This window comes from Pleurodeles waltl, chromosome 8 (assembly GCF_031143425.1).
Source record: "Pleurodeles waltl isolate 20211129_DDA chromosome 8, aPleWal1.hap1.20221129, whole genome shotgun sequence".
NCBI lineage: Eukaryota > Metazoa > Chordata > Amphibia > Caudata > Salamandridae > Pleurodeles > Pleurodeles waltl.
Window position 1 is genome coordinate 1,512,127,249 of NC_090447.1, and position 27,979 is coordinate 1,512,155,227.

The 27,979-nt window shown below is 49.5% G+C and overlaps 1 long non-coding RNA gene across 1 annotated transcript in view; it reads right to left on the reverse strand.

Moving 5' to 3' along the window:
- Positions 1 to 2,070: 2,070 nt before the first annotated feature.
- Positions 2,071 to 27,979, reverse strand: part of LOC138248847 (uncharacterized) — a 39,932-nt gene continuing 14,023 nt past the window's right edge. The window contains exon 2 of the long non-coding RNA XR_011194648.1: positions 2,071 to 2,281. This is a non-coding gene — a long non-coding RNA (uncharacterized lncRNA). The remainder of the gene's footprint in view (positions 2,282 to 27,979) is intronic.

Sequence of the window (27,979 nt, forward strand, 5' to 3'; positions counted from 1 at the left end):
TGGCCCGTGGTCTTTGGTTTTTACAGGTAGTCTGCTAATGGCAGGGTCACAACCTGGTCATGAGTTTCATTGACATGCTTCACTTGGCGTTAGCCTGGCATGACTCAGCATGTACCTAACAAGTGCACTTTGTCCAGAAGGTCTTGGGTGGTCTGTTTTTGGGTCTTCAGCTGTGGTACCATCTCTGTGATATTACGTTCTGTGTTGGTGAACCGGGAAGTCAATTTTCGCAGGTCCTTCTGAAGGAGACCAAATTCCACACATATCTCCTTTATGTGCGCTTCTACTGATGAGCAAGAGGATTTATTGGTAAGTAGGATGGTGGCCTGTTTTTCACCCAAGTCCTGTGGAGAGCTGGAGGTCTTTGCCCGTGTCAAGGCTCCTCCCCATGATGGAGTGTGGGATAGGGTGGACGGGGGTGAGGTTTTGGTGATTTCGGTTTACCCATGGTGTGTTCCCAGTCTACCGCGCCAATACGTTGCTGGATCACTGTATGCAGGATGACTAAAATCATGTTCCGTGGGGTAAAAGTCTGCTAGTGTCAGCTGTGGTCTTTGTAGTAGCCAGCTCCCTACACCCTCCCCCTGTGCCGGGCATGCCCGGTATGGTATGCAAGGTTGGTTCTGGCCAGTCGACAGTCTGATGCAGCACTGTGTCTGTCTCTGTGTGTGTGAGTGTGTGTAATGACAGGATTAATGTTGATTGCGGCATTCAGGTCCTGGAGCAAAGTTACTCCACGGCTGCCATCTTTGGCTCCATTTGCAACCCCATAAACACCCTCTCATACACACACTGTATATAATGGGTTGAGGCTGTAGACTTGTCACCTGGTTTGTTTGTGCACTAGCATACACCGCACACAACCTGTTAAATGTAGTCCTTAGGGAGTGGGGCTTAGGTGGCGAGTCAACAAGGAAATATTGGAAACAGTACTTACGTACCCCAGGATGATGCAGAATACCAAGTTCAGTAGATCCTGCATAATATATTTCATATAGCTTACCTCACTCCTGCAACTCTGTCCTAAATGTTTGGGTCCTCCTCTGCTTGCCCGAGATGCCAACATGCAGGTGCTGACACGATGCACGTATTCTGGAGTTGCTCAGTCTGTAACCTTATGGGTGTCAGTGTCCAACTTGCTGAGAGGTGACTGGATGTGTTCACAATGGAAGTTGCACTGTTGGGATTGTTGGGATTGTTAAGGTGCTCAAAAACAGATAAAGCTGCGAACCGGTTTATAAACCAAGCATTGCTGATAGCATGCAGACTAATTGCCATGCACTGGAAAGCCCAGGTATTGTTAGATATAGCCCACTGGTGTGCGGCAATACTGAAGTGGGGACAGGGAGAGGAGCTCAGGAGGCAAGAAATATGAGGACTATGCAAATACCCCAGAAATGTGGAATGGGAAGCACTATTACTTGACTTGCACACATACAAGAGTTGGTGGCCCGTCACTTAAACCTACCCTGGTGGGGACATAACCCTCTCCTCCCCCATCCCCTTGTATCCACATTCCCACACCTCCATCATAACCCCTTCCAGCCTGTCCATGGGTGAGTGACAACACCCTTCTGTTACACCCTTTGATGTCCCCGAATAGCTTCCTAGTGGCCATTATAGCTTCATGGATGTCACTGTTGATTTTCAATGTTTGCAGTACCTGCTTGAGATAGGAAGATTGAATAGCACTTATGGTAATGGCAGAATGTGAGTTAACATCGACACATGACTTGTTTTTTCCAATGTTGCTGTTTAAGAACTGAACCAAGGACTCCTGCTGATACTGATGTGAAACTATTTTATTAATGACGATGTAGCTGGATTGCGGATTTTACTAATGATAATGTAACTTTCATAGATGTAATTTATTCAAGATTGTGATATTGAAAATGCAATTTAAAACTGGTTAAAAAAAAGTTATTGGAGATGCAGTTTGGTAGTTAGCTTTCACTAAAAAATACTAATGGTAGGTCAGCACTAATGAGGGACACATTAGCAAAGCACATTTACTTTTGATAATTATTGAAATTATGAACTATGATTCAATCTCAAGACCGGAGCCATGGATTATGCATTTCCTTTGTCCATTTTATTAATCAGCAGCCTTTACAATTAGAAAAAAAAACCTTTATTTCACAGAAATCTTAGGGAAGGGGTATTCCACATAACCTATCAAACTCTAAATTCATAACATAGTCCATGTTTATGTCCCCTCTTTCTTCGTGAGATATAAATGGTCAGTTCCTTCTTGTTCATTTCCGTTTGGAGCCGTCATTCCCTAGAAGAGAAAATACACCTTGTAACTATTCCATGCAGAACCAATATGACGTTCAAGTGGAGGGCACGCAAATAGCAATGTCACCTTAAATCTCAAATACAGTATTCAAAAGCATGATAATGGCAAAATAGTCATACTACTACCATAGGAAAGTCCCAAATGTATCCTGCATCAACTTTGTCACCGGGTCAACAGAAACCTCTTGCTAAAGCGGGTGTTGTCTTCATGTCCTTAACCCCTTCACTGCCATGGACATAATGCTATTAAAGAACGAATTACTTACCTTCGGTAGCGACTTTTCTGGTGGATACATTAGCTTCCTGTGGATTCCTCACCTAATGAATACTCCCATTGCGCCAGCATTCAACGGAAATCTTCTTCCTAGCTTCTGCACGTCGACGAGCAGTTGCCCACGCGATGCCGTCTGACGTCATACAGGCAATAAGAGGTCCTCGCCGACGTGCCGACGTCAGTACCAACATTTTTTACGTGCCTGAGAATAATAGGCCATTGAGATGAAAGAACAATAGTAATATTTAATGATATTCCAAACAAACACATCATTCTGAGAATTCAACCTACCATTTTTTTTTTAAACAAGTAAATAAATATATTAACTATATATATATATATATATAGATATAAACATATATACATAATATATACAAATCCTCAAAACCAAGAGGAGCACACTCAAGAATTACTTGGTTAGACCAAACAGGCAACGGGGAGGCGGGTGGGACCGCGAGGAATCCACAGGTAGCTAATGTATCCACCAGAAAAGTCGCTACCGAAGGTAAGTAACTCATTCTTCTGATGGATACAACTACCTGTGGATTCCTCAACTAATGAATAGAGTCCCAAAGCAGTACCGCACTCGGTGGTGGGTGCCTGAATGGTCAAACCAAGAAATCCTGCAGCACTGACCGTGCAAAATGGCCATCCCTTCTGACCTCAGAGTCCAAGCAGTAATGCTTCGCAAAAGTATGAAGGGATGACCAAGTTGCGGCCTTGCAGATGTCGACCACAGGAACACCCCTAGCCAAGGTCGAAGAGGCCGACTTAGCTCTGGTGGAATGAGCTCTTATACCATCAGGAGGATCCTTCTTTGCTAAAGAGCAACACATTTTAATGCAAAGAGCAACCCACCTGGAGAGTGTTCTCTTGTGGACTGCCTTTCCTCTCCTCTTTCCCACGTATCCGATGAAAAGCTGATCCTCCAGCCTGAAATCCTTTGTCCTGTCTATATAAAAGCTTAGCGCCCTCTTTGGGTCCAAGCAGTGTAGTCTCTCTTCTTCCTTTGACGGATGAGGCGGAGGATAAAACGTGGATAGAGTAATTGTCTGGGCCAAATGAAAGGGTGAAACAACCTTCGGAAGGAAAGCAGCCTTCGTCCTCAACACCACCTTATCCCCATAAAAAGATGTATAAGGGGGTTTTACCGATAGAGCCTGCAACTCACTCACTCTCCTTGCAGAGGTAATTGCAACCAGGAAAACCGTTTTAAGAACCAATAATCTTATGGGGCAAGAATGCATAGGCTCAAAAGGGGACCCCCATAAGGAAAGTTAGAACCACAGTCAAATCCCATTGAGCCATAACGAAAGGAGTTGGAGGGATTTTATTCATAAGGCCCTTCAAGAATCTAAGTACTATTGGTGATTTAAATAAAGAAGGCTGGTCTGGAAGACAAAGAAAGGCTGACAAGGCAGACAAGTAACCCTTAACAGTAGCCACTGCACAACCCCTCTGTGCTAAAGACAAAGCAAAAGATAAAACATCTGACAAATGAGCACGTAAGGGATCAATCTGCCTCTCTCCACACCAAACCACAAATTTAGACCACCTATTAGCGTAGATAGATTTAGTGGAGTGTCGCCTGGCCGATAAGATAACATCCACTACATCAGGCAGGAGAGAGAAAGAATTCAGGTTGCCCCGTTCAATCTCCAGGCATGAAGGTGCAGGCTCTGGAGGTGGGGGTGTAAAACCTGCCCCTGCGACTGCGAGAGGAGGTCTGCCCTGAGAGGGAGACGGAGCGGAGGGTACAGTGAGAGTTGGAGAAGGTCCGAGTACCACACCCTCCTTGGCCAATCCGGAGCAATTAAGATGACTTGAGCCCGGTCTTGGCGAATTTTACTTAACACACAAGGAATCAAGGGTATGGGGGGAAACGCGTAAAGCAACTGGTCACACCAGGTCATCTGAAACACATCCCCCAAAGCTCCTTGTACCGGATACTGGAGGCTGCAGAATAACGGGCAGTGCCAGTTCTCCCGGGTGGCAAACAGATCTATCCGAGGAAACCCCCACATCTGGAAGATTAACCGGACTTGATCTGGATGGAGACGCCACTCGTGATCGGCCGAGAAATGGCGACTGAGATTGTCCGCACGTACGTTCAAGACTCCGGCCAGATGATTTGCTACCAAGCAAATCTGATGGTCCTTTGCCCAGGACCATAGCCGTAGAGCTTCTCTGCAGAGAAGGTACGACCCTACCCCTCCCTGTTTGTTTATATACCACATCGCAGTAGTGTTGTCCGTCAGGACCTGAACCGACTGAGCAAGAAGGGACGGGAGGAAGGCCTTGAGAGCCAGACGTACAGCCCGTAACTCCAACAGATTGATATGAAACACCTGTTCTACTGGAGACCAAAGTCCCTTGATCTCCAGGTCCCACAGATGAGCTCCCCACCCTAGAGTGGAAGCATCTGTTATTACTGTGGCCACAGGCGTAGCTTGCGAGAACGGCCTTCCTCTGGAAAGATTGCCGTCCGCAATCCACCATTTCAAATCCATGGCAGCATCTCTGGAGATTCTCACCGAGCCTTCGAGATCCCCTTTGTGTTGAGATCACTGCCTTCGGAGGCACCACTGAAGAGCCCTCATGTGCCAGCGAGCATGCATGACCAACAGTATGCAAGAAGCAAACAGACCGAGCAGACGTAGGACCTTGAGGACTGGAATGACTGCTCCACTTTGAAACATTGGAACCAACGCCTGAATGTCCTGAATCCGCTGAGGCGGAGGAAAGGCTCGGTTCAATGTTGTATCCAGTACTGCCCCTATGAACAGGGGGCGCTGAGAGGGCTCTAGGTGAGATTTGGGCATGTTCACCCAAAAGCCCAGGTCGAACAACAACTGGGTTGTCGACTGCAGGTGATGCAACACGAGCTCCGGAGACCTGGCTTTGATCAACCAGTCGTCTAGATAAGGAAATACTGCTATCCCATTCCTTTTGAGCTCTGCCGCAACCACCGACATCACCTTCGTGAAGACTCGAGGTGCTGAAGTAAGGCCAAACGGGAGGACCGCAAACTGATAGTGCTGCGACCCCACCACAAAACGGAGATACTTCCTGTGCGACCTGAGTATCGGGATATGAAAGTAAGCATCCTGCAAGTCGACAGACACCATCCAATCTCCATTGTTCAGTGCCAAAAGCACCTGAGCTAGGGTCAGCATCTTGAACTTTTCCTGTTTGAGGAACCAATTCAAGATCCTTAGGTCCAGGATTGGTCTCAAACGACCATCCTTCTTGGGAATCAGGAAGTACCTTGAATAACAACCTTGACCCCTTTATTGCTCTGGAACCAACTCCACCGAGCCCTTTGAAAGGAGGACTTGAACCTCCTGTTCCAACAACAGGAGGTGTTCTTCTGAACAAGAAGATGGGCGGGGCGGGATGGGGGGTGGAAAGTCCCAAAAGGGAAGGGTGTAGCCTTTTCTCACAATGCTGGTAACCCAGGAGTCTGAAGTTATGACCTCCCACTTGTGGAGAAAATTCAGTAACCTCCCCCCTACAGGAGTGGAGTGAGTGGGAATTGGTGGAAGCCTAAGGCTGCTTCCCCTGCTGCACCCCTCCAGAGGAAGAGGAAAAGGCAGAGTGCTGCTGAGAGGCTCCCCTGGTACGGACCCTACCCCTCCCTCTAAAAGATCTATAGGAGAGAGCAGAGGTAGGCTTCTGGAATTTCCCTCGAAAGGAGGAGGAGGAGAAGCCACAATCAAATCCTCCTAAAAAATCTGGAGGAGGCAGAAGAAGTGGCTTGCAAGCCCAGCGACTTGGCCATGGCCCTGCTCTCCTTGAACCTCTCTAAGGCCGAATCCGCCTTGGCACCAAAGAGCTTGTTCCCAACAAAAGGAAGGTCCAGTAGGGTCGACTGCACATCAGAGGAAAATCATGAGTTACGAAGCCAAGCCTGCCTCCTCGTAACTACAGCAGTGCCCATTGCCCTAGCAATGGAGTCAGTTGTATCCAACCCAGATTGGATAACCAGAGTTGCAGCTGCCTGAGCGTCCAATACTAGATTTAACAGCCCCTGAGGGACCTCCGTATGCGTTGATGCAATCTCGTCCATCAGGGCATAAATGTATCTTCCTAAAATACATGTAGCATTGGTGGACTTCAATGCCATGCTACATGAAGAGAACACCTTTTTGGATGCCATGTCCATCTTCTTGGAGTCTCTATCCGAGGGCACAGATGGAAAAGAGCCAGGAGCAGACCTTGCCGAGCAGGAAGCCTGGACCACCAAGTTTTCAGGTGTTGGATGTCTGGTAAGAAAACCAGGGTCAGCCGGTGCAGCCCGATACCTCCTAGCCACAGATCTATTGACAGCTGAAGAAGACCCCGGCTTCTTCCAGACTTCCAAAACAGGGTCCAGCAAAGCCTCATTGAACGGCAAAAGTGGTTCTGCCGATGTAGAGGCCGGGTGCAACACCTCTGTCAACAAATTCTGCTTGGCTTCAGTTACCGGCAAAGGAAGATTTAAGAAGCTAGCTGCCTTCCTGATAACAGAATAAAAAGTGGCCGCCTCTTCTGTATACTCCCCAGGAGATGACAAGTCCCACTCGGGGGAAGTATCTAGGCCACTAGCAGTGTCCAGCCCATGGAGACCCTCACGAGAGTCCTCAATCTCTCTTTCCTCCATGTTTTGTCTCTGGTACTCCTGCTCTTCAAGGAGGTGGAGAGCAAGCCTCCTCGAGTGCAGCCTCTCCTCTATCCTCGGCGTCGACATGGCGTCAGCTGATGTTGAAGAACGACGCCGATCGAGGAGTCGCATGGAGAGAAGACTGCTTCGGAGTTGCAGGAGGTCTAGACGGCGCCACTGGTTGAAACATCGAAGCCACCGGAGCCGAAGTCTCAGGAGCCACCGGAGCCGATACCGGCGCCGAGCCCACGTTCCCCAGGGGGAGAAAGGGCATAAAGGGTGCCGGTCGAAGCGGAGCCGGAGCACCCATGTTGAAAGCCAAAGGGCCCGAAGGACCAGCCGGTCCACCACCTGGAGCCATCTGCTGGAAGATGGAAAACATCGCATTTAAAAATGCGGTACTATCAGCTCCAGGGGCCGGGAAAGCCGGGTACTGGGGTGCCTGGTTCGAAGGCGACACCGACCTCGACGTCTGCAACGACGGAGAAAATATTTGAGGCTGCGGAACCTCAAACACTGAAGGTGGTTGGCCCGATGACCCGGGCGAAGTCGGTGAGGCTGGAGAAGGCAACGGCGTCGACGGATGGGGAGTGACAGTGGGACTGACCTCCCAAGTCTTCAGACGTCGAGTAGATAGTGACCTCGACCTCTCTTTACTCGACCGGCGCCGTGATTCTCGATGACGCCGGGAGTCCCGATGACGCCGATGAGACTTCGGTGACGAGGATTTTCGATGACATCTCTTTTCCTTCCTTTTCGACTTCGCCAGAAAAAGCTTAGCCTCGCGCTCTTTCAGGGCCTTAGGATTCATATGTTGACACGAATCGCACTTGTCAACATCATGATCGGAACTAAGACACCACAAACAGTCTTAGTTAGTTACTGACATTTTGCCCCCACACTCACGGCAGGGCTTGAATCCTGACTTTCTTTGCGACATTGTAATCTCAAAGAAAAAAATAGATCCAAAAAACACACTGTAACTGTCGAACAGCAACAGTAGCTCCCTCTAAGATAACCGTTTCGAATGGCACGGAAAAAAGTGAACTGACGTCGGTGAGGACCTCTTATTGCCTGTATGACGTCAGACAGCGTCGCGTGGGCAACTGTGACGTCCTCGTCGACGTGCAGAAGCTAGGAAGAAGATTTCCGTCGAACGCTGGCGCAATGGGAGTATTCATTAGGTGAGGAATCCACAGGTAGTTGTATCCATCAGAAATAGGCTGATCTGCCCCCAGGGAGGGCAGAAGCCATTAGGCACCAGGGATGCTTTTATTTATATTGAGAACAGGAGTGACCCCTTAGGCAAGGGTTGTTCCCCCCTCAAGCAATTTTTAAAAAAGATCATTTCTGCCCCCCCCCCCCCCCCCCCCCCAGGGGGCAGATTGGCCTTTATTAATTAGGCCGATCTGCCCCTTTTGGCAGGGGGTGGGGTGCAGAAGCCACTAGAAACCAGGGTTTTTTTTTTTTTTTTTTTTAAACCTTTATACTGATAAGGGGTGCGACCCCTTATGCAAGCTCACAAATGGCCTAAAGTACAAATTACTTACCTTCGGTAATGAAATATCTGGTAGAGACATATTCTAGTTGCAGATTCCTTACCTTAGAATTTCCCCCCAGGCGTTAGACTGTATCTGGAGATTTTTCTTCGAGCAATACCCTTGGGCGTCTGTAGGTGGCGTTGTTCGACTCCGCAGGCATCGACTGATGCCTTGATGAAGTCTGGAGTAGTACACTGACGCCGCCCTCCCGCAGTGATGTCAGGTTCTTTTAACGACTTTCCACGCCAGAGCGCAGTGCCGCTAAGAACACTGAGATTGGTGTGGCAGAGCTAAGGACCTGAAAGGGTGGAACACCTGTCCCCAGAAATAATTTCGCAAAGCGGGGAGGATGGGCGGGCGGTAAGGAAGCTGCAACTAGAATGTGTCTCCCACCAGATATTTCAAATACCGAAGGCAACTAACCTGTACATCTGATAGAGACTTCTAGTTGCAGATTCCTTACCTTAGAATTGATACCCAAGCAATGCCATCCTATGTGGTGGGCTGCGAACAAAGATCATACTAGAAAGTCTTGCAGGACTGAACGACCAAAGTAGCCGCCTCGACGGACCTGACTATCCAGGCAGTAATGCTTATCAAACGTGTGCAGGGATGCCCATGTAGCTGCCCGACAGATATCCAGGACAGGAACTCCGCGTGCTAACGCAGTGGAAGCCGCAATTTCTCTGTTGGAATGAGCACGCAAGCCTTCAGGAGGTTGCTTTTTAGCCAAAGTGTAGCACATTTTGATGCAAAGAAGCACCCATCGTGAGATGTTACACTTCTGCACCGCCTTCCCTTTCTTCGTCTCTTCACACCCATGCCGATCCTGGTATGACCAGACAGACAACGGGGAGGCGGGAGGGACCGTGAGGAATCCACAGGTAGCTAATATATCCACCAGAAAAAGCGTTACCGAAGGTAAGTAACTTGCTCTTCTGATGGATACAACTACCTGTGGATTCCTCACCTAATGAATAGAGTCCCCAAGCAGTACCACCTCGGAGGGTGTCTGTCTGGTCAAACCAGGAAATCCTGCAGCACCGACCGCGCAAAATTGCCATCCATTCGCACCTCTGCATCCAAACAATAATGCTTCACAAAGGTGTAGAGGGAAGACCAAGTCACAGCCTTGCAGATGTCCACCATCAGAACACCTCTGGCCAAAGCCGATGAGGTTGACTTGGCCCTGGTGGAATGAGCCCTGATCCCCTCAGGAGGATCCTTCTTTGCCAATGAGTAACATATTTTAATACAAAGAACGGCCCACCTGGAGATCGCTCTCTTGTGGACGGCCTTCCCCTTCCTCACGTATCCAATAAAGAGTTGTTCATCCAACCGGAACTCTCTCGTCCTGTCGACATAAAAACTGAGAGCCCTCTTAGGGTCCAGACGATGGAGTCTTTCCTCCTCTTTAGATGGATGCGGAGGAGGGTAGAACGTCAAGAGAGTTATTGATTGTCCCAAGTGAAATGGAGACACCACCTTGGGGAGGAAAGCCACCCTGGTCCTCAAAACCACCTAATCCTTATAAAAAGTGGTGAAAGGCGGGTGAGCAGAAAGAGCCTGCAGTTTGCTAACACGTCTAGCCGAAGTGATGGCCACCGTTTTGAAAAACAAATATCCTAATGGGCAGCAAGGAAGTCAACACCAAATTCAAGTCCCACTGCGGCATAATAAAAGGCCTGGGAGGAAATTTATTAGTAAGCCCCCTCAAAAATCGAACAACCAAAGGAGATCTGAATAGGGAGGGCTGATCTGGAAGATATAAAAAAAGTCAAAAGGGCCGAAAGATAGCCCTTAACCGTGGGCAAAGCACAACCACGCTGAGCCAATGACAACGCGAACAACAAAACATCAGAAAGATGGGCACTTAAGGGATACATTTTCTTCTCCCCACACCAACGAACAAAATTAGCCCACCTACTTGCATAGACCAACTTGGTGGAGTGTCGTCTGACTGATAAAAGAACGTCCACCACCTTCGGTGGGAGAGAAAAGGAACTCCGGTTGCCCCGTTCGATCGCCAGGCATGAAGCTGCAGGCTTTGGAGGTGGTGTGTCGAACCTGCCCCTGCGAAAGGAGGTCTGCCCTGAGAGGGAGACGGAGCGGAGGGTACAGTGAGTCGGAGAAGGTCTGCATACCACACCCTTCATGGCCAATCCAGAGCTTTCAGAATGACTTGGGCCCGGTCTTGCCGAATCTTCCTCAAAACCCGAGGAATCAAGGGTATGGGAGGAAACGCGTAAAGCAACTGGTCGCACCAGGACATCTGAAACGCGCCCCCCAACGCTCCTTGCATCGGATACTGGAGGCTGCATAACGACTGACAATGCGCATTCTCGAGTGGCAAAGAGGTCTATTCAGGGAAAAAACCCCATCCGAAAGATGTAAAGAACTAGACCTGGATGCAGACACCACTCGTGGTTGTACGAGAAGAAGCGACTGAGCTTGTCCGCATGTACGTTTAGGACCCCGGCCAAATGGTTTGCCACTATACAAAGCCGATGGTCCCGCACCCGGGACCAGAGTCGCAGAACCTCTCTGCAAAGAAGGTACGACCCTACACCCCCCTGTTTGCTGATATACCAAATCGCAGTTGTGTTGTCCATCAGAATCTGAACTGACTGACCGCAAAGGGAAGGGAGGAAGGCCTTGAGGGCCAAACGAATCGCCTGCAGTTCCAGCAGATTAATATGAAACCTCTGCTCTACTGGAGACCAACGATCCTTGATCTCCAGATCCTCCAGATGAGCTCCCCACCCTACGGTGGAGGCATCCGTTATCACTGTGGCCACCAGAGTTGGCTGCGAGAACGGCTTCTCTTGAGAAAGGTTGCCTTCCACAGCCCACCATCGGAGATCCGCTGCAGTGTCTCTGGAGACCCTCATCGATTCCCCGAGATCTCCTCTGTGCTGAAGCCACTGCTTGCGGAAGCACCACTGAAGAGCCCTCATATGCCAGTGTGCATGCGTGACCAACAGAATGCAAGAAGCGAACAGACCGAGCAAACAAAGGACCTTGAGGACCGGAACTACTGCTCCTTCTTGAAACATTGGAACCAGTGCCTGAATGTCCCGTATCCGCTGTGGCGGAGGAAAGGCTCGATTCAATGTTGTGTCCAGTACTGCCCCTATGAACAGGAGACGTTGAGAGGGCTCTAGGTGAGACTTGGGCACATTTATTGATAAACCCAGACTGAACAACAACTGGGTTGTCAGCTGCAGATGACGCAGCACAAGCCCCGGAGACTCAGCTTTGATAAACCAATCGTCCAGGTAAGGGAATACTGCTACTCCCTTCCTCCTGAGGTGTGCTGCAACAACTGCAATCACCTTCGTGAAGACCCGTGGTGCGGAAGTAAGACCAAAAGGAAGGACCGCAAACTGGTAGTGCTGCGATCCTACCACAAACCGGAGATACTTCCTGTGCGACTTGAGAATGGGAATGTGAAAATAAGCATCCTGCAAGCCGACCGACACCATCCAATCCTCCTTGTCCAACACCAAAAGTACCTGTGATAGAGTCAGCATTTTTAATTTCTCCTGTTTGAGGAACCAATTCAAAATCCTCAGGTCCAAAATAGGCCTCAGATGACCATCCTTCTTGGGGATCAGGAAGTACCTGGAATAACACCCCTGACCCCTTTCTTACTCTGGAACCAACCCCACTGCACCTTTCAATAATAGGGAGAGAACCTCCTGTTGTAACAGCAAGAGATGATCTTCTGAACAAAAAGGAAAGACGGGGAGGGAAGTGAGGCGGGATCTCCCGAAAGGGAAGGGCGTAACCTCTTCTCCCCAAACTGATGAAGTCTGTTGTTATAGACTCCCATATGGGAAGAAAGAGTGAAAGCCTCCCCCTACCAGAGAGGTATAAGAAACAATGGTGAGAGGACTAGGGCTTCTTTCCTTGAGGTAACCCTCCAGCGGAAGAGGAAGGGTGCTGCTGCTGGGTGGCACCTCTTGTGCCGACTCTACCCCGCCCCCTGTATGAGCAATAAGGGAGGCTGGAGGACTGCTGCGATCTCCCACGAAAGGAAGAACCTCTTCCAAAAACATACAGCTGTCTAAGAGATCGAAATGGGGTAGCAGCAGCCTGCAGACCCAAAGATCTAGCTGTGGCCCTACATTCTTTAAAGCGCTCTAGCGAAGAGTCTGCTTTTGAACCAAACAGTTTTGCCCCATCAAAGGGCAGATCCAGCAACATAGACTGGACTGCGGTCGAAAATCTGGTAGTGCGTAACCATGCATGCCGTCTGGAGGCAACGTAAGTCCCCATGGCTCTTGCAATAGAGTCCGTGGTATCCAGCCCTGTCTGAATAACCTGTGTAGCCGCCACCCGAGCGTCCGAAAGAAGACTACACAAATCCTGGCACATGTCCGGAAGTACAGTCTTCGTCGCATCCATTATGGCATGGATATACCTGCCCAGAATACATGTTGCATTGGCAATTTTAGAGCCATGCTGCAAAAAGAAAACACCTTCCTGGCCGATTGGTCCATCCATTTGGATTCCCGGTCCGAGGGTACTCCCGGAAACGAACCAGGGGCCGACCTCAAAGAGCAGGATGCTTCCACCACCAAGCTCTCTGGTGAAGGGTGTTTGGATAAAAACTCCGGGTCCCCAGGCGCAGATCTATAATGCCTGGCCACCGACCTACTATCAGCCAAAGAAAAAAACAGGCTTCTTCCAAACCTCTTCGATCGGATCCATCAGGGCTTCATTAAATGGTAAAAGAGGATCCACCACGGCTGTAGCAGAATGCAAATCCTCAGTCGAAAGGTTGGTCTTCACCTGCGCCGTCGGTAAAGGAAGATCCAGAAATGCTGCGGCCTTCCTAATAAGATTGGTAAGAGGCTGCCTCCTCTGTATATTCATCAGGGGATGGCAGATCATATTTGAGAGGTTTCAAGACCACTTGCTGTGTCCAACCCAGGGAAATCACCCTGGGGGTCAGTGATCTCCCCTTCTTCGAGGAATTGCTGCTGATATTCCCTCTCCTCTAAAAGTCTAAGTCATGGAGCAGAGCAACGTCGGTGAATGGCGCCGGGAAGGCGTCATGACAGGTTCTCCGGATCCACCGACGCCGCAGATGGATCCATAAGCGCCATGGAGAAGGCACCCGCATCCGATGCCGACATCCGACCCCATCACCTCCAACACCAGCATCAAAGGTCTCTCCCTCGACGTCGAGGGCTGCACTGTCGGCAGAGGGGCCTGACTTGAATCTCCAGCCAAACAAAATGGTATAAACGGCGTCGGTTTATATGGAGCTGGAACGAGATTGAAAGCCAGGGGACCAGTGGGGCCAGCCGGCGCACCACCTCCCGGAGCCATATTTTGAAAAATCTGGAACATGGCATTAAGGAATGCCGCAGGATCCGTACCCGGAGCCGGGAACGAAGGATAAGCCTGTGGAGCCGGTGCCGGACTGGACTCTTCAGGTTCAGGATGCACCGGCGAAGCCAGATGACTGAGGATCCACAACTTCAAAGACTGACGGGGCCGGGGACGTTTGCGGCGTCGCAGGTTGAGGGGGACACAGTCGGACTCACTTCCCAAGACCTTTGGTGCCGGGACGATGGAGACCTCGACCGACTTCTGGACTGACGTCGGGAGTCACGATGACGTCACTTCTTATGGGATGACTTTCCAGAAGAGGACCGATGGTGCCGCTTCCTCTCCTTCTTGGACCTTGCCAAGAAAAGCTTTGCCTCGCGTTCCTTCAATGCCTTCGTATTCATCTTTTGGCAGGATCCGCCTTCTTGGAAGTCGTGATCGGAACTGAGGCACCAAAGACAATCGTTGTGCGGATCAGTCACAGACATGCAACCTCCACATTCCCTGCAAGGCTTGAACCCCGACTTTTTCGGAGCCGACATCCTGGAAATACATACCTTCCGAAGAGCTAATGATACAGGTAACAGAAAAGGGTCGGTGGAGGAAATCAAGAGACTTGTTTCTACACCATGACACAAATTGATGCCGACAAGCGTATACCATTTTGGTGGAGGGACTCCTGGTTGCCAAGATAAACTCACAGACTTCGTGTGGAAGGTCAAAAGCCATCAACTGCCGCCGCTCTATCGCCACATGGAAAGCGAAGATTGGACAGCTTCAGATGGAGAACCATCCCCTGCTGCTGCACCAGAAGTGCCTCCCTAATTTGCAGTCTGACTGGAAGATCGGTGGCCATGCTCAATAGCTCTGGATACCGTACTCTCCGTGCCCAGTCTGGAGCCACAAAGATTACTTGGGCCAGAAGTGGTATTGGCAGGAAGGCGTAAAGGAAGCCCGAGATCCACTCAAGACTAAAAGCGTTGCAGAGCGAGTGCAGTCATGAAAACTTCAACATGCAAAACAGCTGACATTGAGTGCTCTCTACAGAGCCGAACAGATAACCAAAGCTCTCCCCATTTGTGAAAGAGACCTTGCACCTTTTCTAGATGTAGACGCCATTCTAGATCGACTGACTCAATGACTGCATTTGTCTGCTCTGACGCTTGGGGATCACACCAGATGTTGAACCACCAGCGATATGCCCTGATGTGCCAGCCATGTCCAGAATCACAGAGCCTCTTTATAAAGTGTCCAGGACCCTACTCCACCCTGTTTGTTGCAGTACCACATGCCAGTAGTGCCGTCTGTGAACACTTGCACTACTTTCCCTTTGAGAGAGGGAAGTATTTCAATGCAAGCGTGATTCCCTGGAGCTCCAGAAGGTTGATGTTGGGCCCAGAATCCGCATGAGACCAGAGGCCTATGATCTACGCCTCTCCTATGTGGCCGCCCAATCCCAGTAGTGAGGCATCTGTCACTACTGAGATATCTGGTTGGGGGAAGCAAGAGATCCAGATTCCAAAGCCACCACAGCAGATCTTTCACAGTCCCCTCCGAGATCTAGACCATGTCGGAGAGATTACACTGATGCTGTGCCCACTGGAACTTAAGTCCATTTGAAAAGCCCGCATATGCCATCTGGCATGTGTCACTAGCAGGATGCAGGACGCCATGAGGCCCTGCAGCCTCTGAGTTGTTTTCACCGAAAGCCAGGATAGAGGCTGAAACATCAGAATCATAGCATGAATATTCTTGATTCGCTTTTTGGGAGGATAGGTCAGAAACTGCACTGTGTCCAGAACAGCCCCGATTAAATGGAGCATCTGATAGGAAGTCAAGTGAGACTTTGGCATGTTTATAGTGAACCTCAATGTATGCAGGAGGTTCGCCTTAGTCTGAAGGTGGGAGACAACTTTCTGGGGCGTGTCTGCCTTCAACAGCCAGTCATCGAGATAGGGGAAGACCGAAACCCCTAACCTGCACAGATGAGCTGCAACCACCGCCATCACTTTCGTGAACACCCGAGGAGTGCTGGTAAGGCCCAAAGGGATCACAGTAAATTGAAAGTGCTCGTGATCTACTAGGAATCGTAGACAGTACCCGTGGGCAGGCAGGATGGGAATATGGAAACAAGCACCCTGCAAGTATAACGCTACCATCCAGTCTCCTGGGTCTAAGGCAGACAAGACTTGAGCCAGAGTGATCATTTTGAACTTCTTCTTGCAGAACAGAATGAGGGCCCGAAGGTCTAGGATAGGACATAAGTCTTTGCCTTTTTTGGGCACCAGAAAGTAGCAGGAATAACAACTACAACCTACTTCTGGCACAGGGACACTCTCTATGGCACCTTTGGCGAAGAGAGCCGTGACTTTCTAGCAGAGAATTGCCAGATGATCATCTGGTAAGGGGCCGTAAGATGGAGGCATGGCCGGTGGGGATTACCCCCTTTGTAGGATATGCAAAACCCACCTGTCTGTCGTGATGGTCTCCTAGTGGGGCAGGTGAATGCGAATCCTGCCACCAACTGGTATATGAGGGTGGGTACTGACTAGGAAGGTTTGGAGGCTGCACCAGGGTAGAGTGGGCAAACCTGTGTTTTCCTGTCCCATGGGCCTGCAGGATTCTGCATCCCCGGTGGCTGTAAAAGGGACCCAACAGGAAGCCCGTTCCGTTGCCACGAAAGGGGCAAAATATGGACTGTTGGTGGTAAGGTGAAACAGAGAGGCCAAGGGATCGAGCCATAGCCCGGCACTCAAACCTCTCATGCGCTGAGTCCGCCTTGTCCCCAAAGAGACAGGTGCCATAAAAGGGCATGTCCATGAGGGTCTGTTGGACATTTCCTGGAAAAACAGATGCCCTCAACCAGGCATGGCTCCTCAAGGCCACCGTCAACGCATCCCATTTACCTGTAGAATTGGTTGTGTCCATTTCACAGGGAATGGTGAACTTAGCTGCATCTCTCCCATCAGCAAAGGCTTGGGAGATGGTAGCCCGGGTCTTCTCCAGGATCTGCGGCAGAACTTGCACGACCGTATCCCACAAGCAGTGGTTAAAGCAGCACAAAAGGCATGCAGTGCTCACCGACCGCAACGCCAGACTGGAGGAAGAAAACCTCATCTTCTTACCAAGTTAGTCTTTGATTCTCTATCCGGGGGAGTGGAAAGTAATGCACCAGATGACAATGATGCCTGGATGAAAAGGCTCTCAGGTGAGGGGTGTTGGGCCAGGAATTTAGGGTCGTTTGGAGCAGGCTGATGGGGGCGAGCAATTCTACTGTTTACAGGAGCCCATGTTCTGGGTCTGGACCAAGTACCCGGAAGGACATCAATAAGGGCTTCATTGAAGGGGAGGCTCGGCGGTAGAAGCCCCAGCTTGAAGCACCTCCGTCAGGAGATTCGTCCTGACCGCTACAGTGGACAGCTCCATGTCAATGACCTCAGCCACCCTACTGACCACAACAGAATAAGAGGTTCCCTCCGCCGTAGCCACGGTAGGAGGAGAATGCATGTCAGCATCTGGAGAAGTATCCAGACCATTAGCTTCACCCTATTCCTGTGCCCAGTCCAAATCAGGGTTATCTAGCTGGTATTCTAAAGGGTCCAGCGTCCCCTCCTATCCTTCCTTGTATTTGTACCCATAGTAATAAGGGTCCAAACCCAATCTGGGGTGAGAACCACATCGAAGTCAGAAGCTGCGTCTGCAGGCGCCGTTCTTTCTCCGGGTCATCGTGGGTAAGAATTGGGTCAACGTCGATCGTGTGCACCACCAATGTCAGAAGCACTGATGACCTAGCTGGTGTCGGGGAAGGTCGCGATGGCACGACCAGGGTCAGCAAGGATCCGGAGGGACCACTGGGGGCAGAGGCCAAAGACGCTGGCGTGGAACCAAAAGGGCCCTCATATGAACCCCTAGGCCTCGAAGGTGCCACAGAAGGGTCAGAATGACCAAATATGAGGCGCATGGCCTCAAAACACATTGAGTTTGGCAAGGGTCGCCCTGGCTCACGGAAAACTGGGGAGGTGCGGAGCACAGCAAGGACACTCCTCCCACGTCGCATCGGCTGAGCGATGCGGTGAAGTTGGAAAACGTCTGGCCTTCTTTGACGACTTCTTTCTCTGACCTGAATAACACAAATATTATGATGATGAGTGGTGGTGACTCCGCGAACAGTCTCAAAACACTCCTCATGAGTGACACCATGAACGATGCAGAGTCGAGCGTCGGGCCTTCATGAGCTTTAGGGACCGCTCCCTCAAAGCCTTCGGGTGCATGGCCTGGCACTCAAAGCACAACTTCGGGTTGCACTACAAACACAAACGGACCGGATGCCGATCTGTCCCAGACATCATATGGTGACAGGCCTTGCAAGGCTTGAACCCGTTCTTCGGGGACATCATGAGGCGCCAAGGGTCAACACAAAAAACAGACAAAAGGGTCCAATACACTTAAAAAATTAACAGGGTATCTCTTCTCCACATCAGCGTGTGGCACAGAAAAGAACAGACGTCACTACGCCGATTTCCTCAAGTAGTGGAACTAAAATGTTGTGGATGATTGCATGGCAAAGTGGTGGCTTATGGAAGGTAGGTATCCATACACAGACTTTTGAAAGGTTTCTCTAATGGAAGGTAAACCTCAGTCAATTTCGAAGTACTTAACTTTTGTATGATACAACAAGATACAAGTAGGAAAATACAGGTCTGGTTGAGATGGGAACTGGGGGCAGCAAACAACACTCTACAGCCTTTTCCCCTGCTTAGGTCAGACTTTAGAAGGACAACATGGTTGAGCCTTTTTTGGGCGTTTCAGGTATGAAATCACAAAGTGTCCTTTTCACCCTTGCTATGTTCTCCAGAACATATGAAGTGGAGGCTGCCGCTTCTGTAACAGTAAGACCTTCAATAACAGGCAAAAGAAAGTGAAGGAAAAACACAAGACTTCATGTGGTTGTCTGATGAGGAACAAAATACGCAATGTACTTTACCCTCTGGATTTGGAGGATAAACAATTTCTAGTACCAAGAAGTTTTATGACTCACATTGTATGGATGAAAAAACTGGTTCTTATCCAGTCCGTCCAATGAAATCAGGTGATCAGAAGATGAGCTGGAATCCAAAGGCACCTAACAGTGAGCTGTAGCCTCGGAGTTCTGAGCAGTATCCACCAACTGATAGGGAGTAAGAACCGCAAGTCCTTAGGATTCACAAAACCTATCGGTCCTTGAGGTGGGCAGAAGACTTTAGTAGGAGTGTGAACCTCTGGGGCCATGTGTAGGAAGTTGGCTCTGTGTATACTATTTCAAAGTATGAAATAGTCTGCACAAATCCAAAGGTTTCCCCTTACAGGTAAGAAGGTGGCAAAATCAGATAATACTAATGCACTATTTGTGGGAGTGTGGTCGAGCAGTAGGCTTATCAGAGAGTACTCTTAAGCATTTGTTGTACACACACAGGCAATAAATGATGAACAAAGACTTACTCCAGTCCAATAGGTTTTTATATTGAAAAATATTTTCATAGTTTATTTTAAGAACCACAGGTTCAAGATTTACAGTTAACACTTTAAATGTAAGGTACTTCACTTAGATACTTTAGGAACTTAGAATAAAAGCACTATCATATACAGTGTTTGCAAAAATGGCAATAAGCTATTTTCAAAATGGACAGTGCAAAAATCAATAGTTCCTGGGGGAGGTAAGTAAAGGTTAGATTAGGAGGAAAGTAAAACACTTTAAAGTCTCAGTTCTGGGGCATAGGCAGCCCACAGTTGGGGGGTTCAAGGCAACCCCAAAGTTACCACACCAGCAGCTCAGGGCCAGACAGGTGCAGATGTCAAAGTGGTGCCCAAAACACATAGGTGCCTATGGAGAACAGGGGTGCTCCGGTTCCAGTCTGCCAGCAATTTAGTACCTGCGTCCTTAGGGGCAGACTGGGGGGGATGGAGGGGGGGAATGGAGGGAGGATTGGGCGCACAAGTAGGCATACAAAATACACCCTCGGCAGCACAGGGCCAGCCGGGTGCAGTGTGCAAAGCAGGCGTCTGGTTTCAATGGAGGGACCTGGGGGTCACTCTAGTGGTGCAGGCAGGCACAGGGGGTGGTTCTTGGGACAGCCACCACCTGGACAAGGGAGAGGGTCACCTGGGGGTCACTCCTGCGCTGAAGTTTGGTTCCTTCAGGTCCTGGGTGCTGAGGGTGCAGTGTTGGTTCCAGGCGCCGGACCCTTGTTGGAGGTCACGGTCAGGGGGCGCTTCTGGATTCTCTGCAGGCATCGCTGTGGGGGCTCAGGGAGGGGTCGTCTCTTGTCACTCACTGGCTCGCAGACACCGGGTAGTCCTCCCTGTAGTTTTTGTTCTCTGGATCTTGAGCCGGGGGCGTCGGGTGCAGAGTGTGAAGTCTCACACTTCTGGCGGGAAACGTGAAGTCTTTGAAAGTTGCTTCTTTGTTGCAAAGAAGTAGCTGGTTTTGAACAGGGCCGTTGTTCAAGGGAGTTTTTTGGTCCTTTAATCCAGGGCAGTCCTTTGAGGCTTCAGAGGTCGCTGGTCCCTGATGGATGCGCCGCTGGTTGTAGGTTTTCGAAGTTGGAGACAGGCCGGTAAAGCAGTTGTGGTCGCCAGTCTTCTCTGCAGGCTTGTAGGTCAGCGGTCCTCCTCGTTTCTTCAGGTTGCAGGAATCTAGTTTCCTAGACCTAGGTGTGTTTAGGTCTGGGAGGGCAGTAGCCGATGGCTACTGTCCTGGAGGGTGGCTACACCCTCTTTATGCCTCTTCCCTGTGGGGAGGAGGGCACATCCCTAATCCTATTGCCCCTAATGCCCATTGCTTCACAGCTTGTGTGCTGGTGGGGAGAAAATGACTAAGTCGACATAGGACTCCCCTCAGAGTGCCATGACTACCTCCCACTGCCTGTGGCATAGGTAAGTCACCCCTCTATCAGGCCTTACAGCCCTAAGGCAGGGTGCACTCTACCACAGGTGAGGGCATAAGTACTATGCCCATACAGTGGCCAAGCAAAACCTTAGACATTGTAAGTGCAGGGTAGCCATAAGAGTATATGGTCTGGGAGTTGGTCAAACATGAACTCCACAGTTCCATAATGGTAACACAAATCTGGGAAGTTTGGTATCAAACTTATCAGCACAATAAATGCACACTGATGCCAGTGTGCAATTTATTGTAACATACACCCAGAGGGCATCTTAGAGATGCCCCCTGAATGCCAACCAGAATTCTAGTGTAGGCGGACTAGTTTTTGCCAGCCTGCGACAGACCAGACATGTTGCTGGCCAGGAACAAAGCCTGTACTGGGTGGAAGTGCTTCTCACCTCCCCCTGCAGGAACTGTTAACACCTGGAGGTGAGCCTCAAAGGCTCACCCCTTTTGTTACAGCACCACAGGGCATCCCAACTAGTGGAGATGTCCGCCCCTCCGGCCACTGCCCCTACTTTTGGCGGCAAGGCTGGAGGAGATAATGAGGAAAACAAGGAGGAGCCACCCACCAGTCAGGAAACCCCCTAAGGTGTCCTGAGCTGAGGTGACCCCTGCCTTTAGAAATCCTCCATCTTGAGTTTGGAGGATTCCCCAATAGGATTAGGGATGTGCCCTCCTCCCCACTGCGAGGAGGCACAAAGAGGGTGTAGCCACCCTCCAGGACAGTAGCCATTGGCTACTGCCCTCCCAGACCTAAACACACCCCTAAATTCAGTATTTAGGGGCTCCCCAGAACCTGGGAAACTAGATTCCTGCAACCTAAACCAAGAAGGACTGCTGACCTGAAGCCCTGCAGACAAGACGGAGACGACAACTGCGTTCGACCCAGCCGTACCGGCCTGTCGCCGGACTCAAAGAAAACTGCAACAGCGACGCATCCGACAGGGACCAGCGACCTCTGAAGCCTCAGAGGACTGCCCTGAACCTAAGGACCAAGAACCTCCTGTGAACAGGAGCCCTGTTCAAAACCAGCTACTTATTTGCAACAAAGAAACAACTTCCAAAGATTGCACATTTCCTGCGGAAGCGTGAGACACTACACTCTGCACCAGACGTCCCCGGCTCGAGATGCAGAGAACCAACACCACAGAGAGGACTCCCCGGCGACTGCAAGCCTGTGAGTAGCCAGAGACGACCCCCCTGGGCCCCCACAGTGACCCCTGCAGAGAGAATACAGAGGCTCCCTCTGACCACGACTGCCTGTAACAAGGGACCAGACGCCTGGAACCAACACTGCACGCGCAGCCCCCAGGACCTGAAGGAATCTAACCTCAGTGCAGGAGCGACTCCCAGGTGACCCTCTGCCGAGCCCACCCAGGTGGTGGCTGTCCCGAGAAGCCCCCGCTGTGCCTGCCTGCAACGCTAGAGTGACCCCCCCCCCGGTTCCTCCATTGTTTTCAACCTAAAACCCGATGCCTGCTTTACTCACTGCACCCGGCCGCCCCTGTGCCGCTGAGGGTGTACCTTGTGTGCCTTCTCGTGTCCCCCCCCCCCCCCCGGTGCTCTACAAAACCCCGTGGTCTGCCCCCCCAGAGGACACAGGTACTTACCTGCTGGCAGACTGGAACCGGAGCACCCCTGTTCCCCATAGACGCCTATGTGTTTTGGATACCTCTTTCCTGTGCACGTGACTAGCCCTGAGCTGCTGGTGTGGTAACTTTGGGGTTGCCTTGAAACCCCAATGGTGGGCTGCCTATGCCCCAAACTTGAGACTTGTAAGTGTCTGTCTTATCTCCAAAACTAACCTTTACTTACCTCCCCCAGGAACTGTTGATTTTTGCACTGTTTCCACTTAAAATAGCTTATTGCCATTTCTACAAAGACTGTACATGATATTGTGTTTATTCAAAGTTCCTAAAGTATCTATGTGAAGTACCTTGCATTTAAAGTGTTTGATGTAAATCTTGAACCTGTGGTTCTTAAAATAAACTAAGAAAAGCTATTTTTCAATATAAAAACCTATTGGCCTGGAGTAAGTATTTGAGTGTGTGTTCCTCATTTATTGCCTGTGTGTGTACAACAAATGCTTAACACTACCCTCTGATAAGCCTACTGCTCGACCACACTACTGCAAAATAGAGCATTAGAATTATCTCTTTTTGCCACTATCTTACCTCTAAGGGGAACCCTTGCACTCTGTGCACACTACTTCTCAATTTGAAATAGTATATACAGAGTCAAGGTCCTACATATATGTACTCCCTTAAACATACACTGCAACCTGCCCATGAGGCTACCAAGGGCCTACCTTCGGGGTGCCTGACAAGTAGTAAAAAGGGAAGGTTTAGGCCTGGCAAGTGGGTAAGCTTGCCAAGTCGAATTGGCAGTTTAAAACTGCACACACTGACACTGTAGTGGCAGGTCCGAGCCATGGTTACAGGGCTACTAATGTGCTGCAGGCCCACTAGTAGCATTTGATTTACAGTCCCTGGGCAACTCTAGTGCACTTTACTAGGGACTTACCAGTAAATCAAATATGACACTCATGGATAAACCAAACGGTACAAGCTCTATAGGGAGCACTTGCGCACTGATTATAAGTGGTGAAGTGCACAGACAATAAACCGTCAAAAACGGACCAGAAAAATATTGTAGGAAGGCAGCAAAACGTTTGGGGATAACCCTGCAAAAAGGGCCATTTCCAATATCACACCTGCAGGAGCTGATGGTGAGCCTCAAAGGCTGAAGCCTCTTGTTACAGTGCCATGGGGCACTCCAGCTAGTTGAGTTGTCCGCACACGGACAAAGCCCCACTTTTGGCAGCAAGGGGATCAGGAAAATTATGGAAAGCAGGGAGGAGTGACCCCCCCAAAACTCACCCCTCCCCCTGCCATCTAAAGCTAGGGCCATCCCTAGGGTGTCCAGAGCGGAGGTTGCCCCCCCCCCCCTTCCTGCAGAATCATCCATCTTAGTTTGGAGAACAGAAACCAATAGGGTTAGGTTTGCGTCCCCCTCCCCAAAGGTAGTGGACACAAGAACGGGGTGTAGCCACCCTCTGGGACAGTAGCCATTGGCTACTGCCCTCTGACCCCTGTAACCCCCCTAAATCCAGGATTTAAGGGCTTACCTGAACCCAGCTCATGAGATTCAGGCTGACCTGACAAGAAAGAAGAAGGACTGCTGAGCTGAACCCCCAGCAGAGAAGACAACGACAACTGACTGCCTCAAAAAACCTGCACAAAAACAGTGAGGCATCCAGCAGGGCCAGCCACCTCGACCAAGTTATAGAAGTCTGTCCTGCACCCAAAAGGACCAAGAACTGCAGTGGACAGTGGCCCTGTCCAAGAAGGAAACATCCAGGGAATCTGGCACACCTCCAGACACGCGAGTCCTGACCACCCTGCACCAGACACCCTACGGCCGGTGACCACGTGGCCCAACCAGCTAAAGAATCATCAGGTGATTGTGAGCAAGTGCCCACCCTGGGTTGACCTTTCGACCCCCCCACAAAGATGCCTGCAGAGGGAAGACCGAGGACCCCGACCCCTGAACGCAAAAGCACTGGATGAATATACCTGCACTGTGAGAGACTGGCACCTTATTGCAGTACTCCCCCACATTTTTGCCTGGTTTCCAATGCAACTTGGACTGGAGTGCACTGGGATCCTGCTAACTACAGGGATGTGGAATTCCTATCGCCCGACGCCCGGGACATCTTGTTTGGGGTCAAGGGCAACAAGTTTTTATGTTTACTTTGTCCTTGGGACAAGTAGGCCCAACCCTCTGCAGCACAAACCCTTTGGCTGCCTGTTTACAGAGAGTGGAACTCTCTGCAGTTGAGGTAATGTGTTTCCAAAAGATAATGCTGTTCGAACTTGTATTTATGGTTCATTATTTGAAAGCCTTCATTATTAGGGTGAGTGCTGTAAATAAATGTTTTAAAGTCACACTTCACTACTGACGTTGGTTCCAGTACAACAACAAAAAAAACGTGTATACACATGTTTGAGAAGTTTAGGCTATGAGGCTAAGTATAATGCTCCCAGAATGCTCTCTGATTAGATGCAAATGAAGTGTAATTTAGTAAAATGTGTTGATGCATGCTAGTATTTCCCAAAAATATTTCTAATGGAAAATCAGTGTAACCATTTTCAACACGAATATGGGAAGCATGAAAATAAACAAACACTGAAAGCCAACTGGTCTGACATTTTTTTTATAAGTCTTTTAGTTTCATCAATGCGTGTCTTGTTTTGACATGGCTTTTGTAACACTTTATTGCTGTGGGAGCTACCAGGCCTTCAACATTGTAACAAACACTGGCAAAAACCCCCAAAAAAGTTTTTGAACTCTAAAAGCACACGTTGCCACCAGTGGCATAACAAAGGCCCGCATCCGCCCTCCAGGGGGCACCTTCAGCACAGCACCTGCCCTGAGTGAGTCTGGAGAGGGGGCTCCTCCATGTTCTTTGCAAAGGGGCACCCTCCAGTTTCGTTACGTCACTGATTGCCACTGTAGTTCCTGACACTGAACAAAACTACTTTGTGTGCCAATATGCTCCTTGTGGAAGAGCAGAATGCGATCACTCACAGTAAAGCTAGCCGAAAGAGAGAGAAATAGAAGTTTAATAAAAACAAAATGTCTTTGTTAACACCAGACCTAATTAGGGACCAAGACCCACATGTAGGTAGCTTTTTGCATGTCGCAAACAGTGATTTTCGCTGCTTGCGACGTGCAAAAAGCACATTGCGATGCACAAACCCAGTTTTGCGATTCAGTAACCTGGTTACCGAATCGCAAAACAGGTTTGCGACTCGCAATTAGGAAGGGGTGTTCCCTTCTTAATTGTGACTTGAAGTGCAATGTAGGATTGTTTTGTGACTGCGGGCGCAAACCAATCGCAGTTTGCACCCATTTCAAATGGGTGGTAACACTTTCGCAAAATGCTAGGTGGGCATTTGCGAAGCCCTTGCGAATCACAGATGATGTCAGGGACACCATCCTACATTCGGATTTGCGACTCGCAAATCTGAACCTACCTACATGTGGCCCCAAATTCTTAAAGAAAGTCACAAAAGTGCACCCATGGTATATGTCGTACCCCTATAAAATATTTGTGAACTGTATTTTAGCATGGGTAAATACGCATGTGTAGATTTGCTCATGTGAAAATCTATTGAGCATTTGCAAGTTCATTTTCTCTCCGGCCACTTTCTTCCCAACCCTGGAAGAAGTTCTAATTCTGCCATTGTCAGGAGTAAATGTCCAACCTTTCTTATTATGGGAAAATATTAGAGAGGAGCTGGTGAAAATCTTTAAAACATGCAGGTTAGTAGGTTTGCAGACTCAAAGGCATTCCAGCCCTGGAACTATTGCTTACTGCTTCCTCCAGCCCCAGTATGGAGATCTGCAGAAAGATGGCAAAATAAGGAAATTGCTACAGTAGGGATTGAAACTGCAAGTATTCAAGCCCTACTATGGTAGTAGCCTTGGCATAATCAGAGAGGCTATTATCAGAGCTCTTAAATAATGAGTTTGCTGCCATAATTTGTCGCCACACTACATGGCACCAAAGGGACAAGTAGATCTTTTTACAGGACAAGTAAATTTGAGAAGCAACCTGTCCCCTGGACAAGTAGATATTTTAATAAATTCCACACCCCTGTAACTAGGTTCCCGGTACCAGTGTTCTTTCCCTAAAACATTTTAAAAGTGATTGGATACATCTTTAGCTATCACTACAAGTCCCTAGTAAAAAGGTACTTAGGTACCCAGGGCATGCAGTACTTTGGATAAGCCCCTGGTGGCAGTGGCACTGATTGTGACAACCTCAAGGGACATGCATCAAGATGTGCACAGCACTGCCATAGCAGACAGTCTCCTGCTGCAAACCTAAAATACAAACTCTACTTGGCACACTACCTGTGTGCCCGGTCCACCGTACACTGCATTAACTATGGGTAAGACACCCCTATAGCAGGCCTTACAGACCTTAGGCAGGATACTCCATACTATATGTGAGGGCACAGCTGAATGAGCAGTATGTTCCCACCGTGTCCCTGGCAAACCTGGGATATAGTGAGTGAATAGAGCTGCCATTTTAATGTATGTGCTGGACACTGGCCAACACGAGATTCCCAGCAAAATAATGGCTACTCTGAACCCTGGGTTGTTTGGTATCAAACCACTCCGAATGATAAATTCAAACTGGTACCAGTACTGGATTTATAATAAAATGCACCCAGGGATCACCTTAGAGGTGTCCCCTGCAAAAGCCAACTATCCTGGCATATTTTCTGACTGGTTTCATCCAGCCTGCCACACCCACACAGTCCATATACAAACCTTGGTGGAGAGCCCAGTCTCCCTGGTTCGTAAACCAATGCCCTCCCTTGGTGGAGGAGCTAACCACCCACTCCCCCAGGAACGTGCAAAACCCCGATAGTGAGCTTCAAAGGGCTACAGCCCCTGAAACTCGAGCCTCCAGGCCTGCTGCTAGCATCTGAGGGGTTGCCACTTTGCAAAACAACCACTTTTTGAGTGAGCAAAGGTGGGAAACCACACAAAGATTAGGAGTGGCGGCCTAGCATGCACCACCTCTAAGGTGTTGTCTGCGAAGTGGACCCTCAAATTCAGTTTCCTCTATCTTGAAATGAAGGAAACTAGCCAATCAAGTTTAGGGAAGTCACCCTTCCCAAAGGAAGTGGACACTAAAGTGGGTGGAGCCACCCATAGGTAAGTGTCCCATTGGACATTACCAGGTTTCCCCTAGAACGCCCACTAAATTCTGTATTTATTAGACATCCCTAGAACAAGAAATCAGATTTCAAAATACAAAGAAGACATGCACCAAAGAAGATCCAAAGCAAAAGAACTACAGACCTGTTGCACAAGAAAAGGCGCCAAACCCTGCCTGCTGCACCCAGGACCTGCAAATTGCTGCTGTGGAGGAGCTG